The sequence below is a fragment of the Stigmatopora argus genome, unplaced genomic scaffold (genome assembly GCF_051989625.1).
Source record: "Stigmatopora argus isolate UIUO_Sarg unplaced genomic scaffold, RoL_Sarg_1.0 HiC_scaffold_53, whole genome shotgun sequence".
Taxonomy (NCBI): domain Eukaryota; kingdom Metazoa; phylum Chordata; class Actinopteri; order Syngnathiformes; family Syngnathidae; genus Stigmatopora; species Stigmatopora argus.
The window spans coordinates 254,767-257,500 of record NW_027520067.1 but is presented as its reverse complement, the minus strand read 5'-3'; positions in this window follow the sequence as shown (position 1 = coordinate 257,500).

Below are 2,734 nucleotides of genomic sequence, written 5' to 3'. Positions count from 1 at the left end.
CACCAAATTTCGTTTATGATTCCGCCAGTTCCCAGCTTAGTTCCCAGCTCAGTTCCATGTCCAAGTCCTTGTGCCTGTTGCTAGGTCAGGTCCCACCTCGTTCGATTTCGCCAGTTCCCAAGCTCCGTTCCATGTCAGACTCCACCAAATTTCGTTTATGATTCCGCCAGTTCCCAGCTTAGTTCCCAGCTCAGTTCCATGTCCAAGTCCTTGTGCCTGTTGCTAGGTCAGGTCCCACCTCGTTCGATTTCGCCAGTTCCCAAGCTCCGTTCCATGTCAGACTCCACCAAATTTCGTTTATGATTCCGCCAGTTCCCAGCTTAGTTCCCAGCTCAGTTCCATGTCCAAGTCCGTGTGCCTGTTCCGGGTCAGGACCCACCCCGTGTTATCATTTATCCCTGAATAACACACCATTGTCGGATTGGTGTAGACGGTTACGACCGCCTTAGTGAGTTCGCCACTCTCACTTGTCAAAATTTTTCTAAGTCCGTGTGCCTGTTCCGGGTCAGGACCCACCCCGTGTTATCATTTATCCCTGAATAGCACACCATTGTCGGATTGGTGTAGACGGTTACGACCGCCTTAGTGAGTTCGCCACTCTCACTTGTCAAAATTTTTCTAAGTCCGTGTGCCTGTTCCGGGTCAGGACCCACCCCGTGTTATCATTTATCCCTGAATAGCACACCATTGTCGGATTGGTGTAGACGGTTACGACCGCCTTAGTGAGTTCGCCACTCTCACTTGTCAAAATTTTTCTAAGTCCGTGTGCCTGTTCCGGGTCAGGACCCACCCCGTGTTATCATTTATCCCTGAATAACACACCATTGTCGGATTGGTGTAGACGGTTACGACCGCCTTAGTGAGTTAACCACTCTCACTTGTCAAAATTTTTCTAAGTCCGTGTGCCTGTTCCGGGTCAGGACCCACCCCGTGTTATCATTTATCCCTGAATAACACACCATTGTCGGATTGGTGTAGACGGTTACGACCGCCTTAGTGAGTTCGCCACTCTCACTTGTCAAAATTTTTCTAAGTCCGTGTGCCTGTTCCGGGTCAGGACCCACCCCGTGTTATCATTTATCCCTGAATAGCACACCATTGTCGGATTGGTGTAGACGGTTACGACCGCCTTAGTGAGTTCACCACTCTCACTTGTCAAAATTTTTCTAAGTCCGTGTGCCTGTTCCGGGTCAGGACCCACCCCGTGTTATCATTTATCCCTGAATAGCACACCATTGTCGGATTGGTGTAGACGGTTACGACCGCCTTAGTGAGTTCGCCATTCTCACTTGTCAAAATTTTTCTAAGTCCGTGTGCCTGTTCCGGGTCAGGACCCACCCCGTGTTATCAGTTATCCCTGAATAGCACACCATCGTCGGACTGGTGTAGACGGTTACGACCGCCTTAGTGAGTTCGCCACTCTCACTTGTCAAAATTTTTCTAAGTCCGAGTGCCTGTTCCGGGTCAGGACCCACCCCGTGTTATCAGTTATCCCTGAATAGCACACCATCGTCGGACTGGTGTAGACGGTTACGACCGCCTTAGTGAGTTCGCCACTCTCACTTGTCGAAAATTTTCTAAGTCCCTTCACACTTAGAAAAAATTCGTTAAAATCAGGAGGACCACCCTCGGACACCCCAACACCTTGCAAACGTTGTCCGAACATAGGGTGATCTACCTGGACCCCGGGAGAGCGGAGGGTCGGTTCGCAGCCTGGAGCTCACATTCAAAATTTTTCTCTCCCTATAATCTTGCCGAAGGGTTTCTGCAGACCACCGGATTTTGCATGAGTAGGTGAGTTATATCCCCTTACATTTGGTAGACCCAAATTCGCTCTCCTGGTAGACCCAAGTTATATTATGGGGTAGACCCAGTTTCGAGCATGGGGTAGACCCACGTGAATGCCCTGGTAGACCCAAATCATGCGAGCACCATAAAAATCAGCGGGGTTTTTCCTCGAGCCTATCCGAGGATAGGCTCACATGAGCGGATATGGGTTTGTAATGGCTCGCTGAAAATCACGAGCTCCAGAGATTTTTCTCTGAAAATTTTTCTAAGTGTGAGCACCACACACATCAACGGTGTTTTCCCTCGAGCCTATCCGAGGATAGGCTCACGAGGGCGGATATGGGTTTGTATTGCCTCGCTGAAAGCCTGAGCTCCAGAAATTTTTCTAAGTGTGAGCACCACACACATCAACGGTGTTTTCCAACATGCCTATCCGAGGATAGTGACACATGAGCGGATTGGGTTGGCTGATGCCCCGCTGAAAACCTGAGCTCCAGAAATTTTTCTAAGTGTGAGCACCACACACTTCAACGGTCTTTTTCACAGTGCATGTCCGAGGATAGTGACACATGAGCGGATTGGGCTGGCTGATGCCCCGCTGAATTTCTGACCTCCAGAAATTTTTCTAAGTGTGAGCACCACACACTTCGGCGGGGTTTTTCCCCGAGCCTATCCGAGGATAGGCTCACATGAGCGGATATGGGTTTGGAATGGCTCGCTGAAATCCTGAGCTCCAGAGATTTTTCTCAGAAAATTTTTCTAAGTGTGAGCACCACACACATCAACGGGGTTTTCCAACATGCCTGTCCGAGGATAGTGACACATGAGCGGATTGGGTCGGCTGATGCCCCGCTGAAAACCTGAGCTCCAGAAATTTTTCTAAGTGTGAGCACCACACACTTCAACGGTCTTTTTCACAGTGCATGTCCGAGGATAGTGACACATG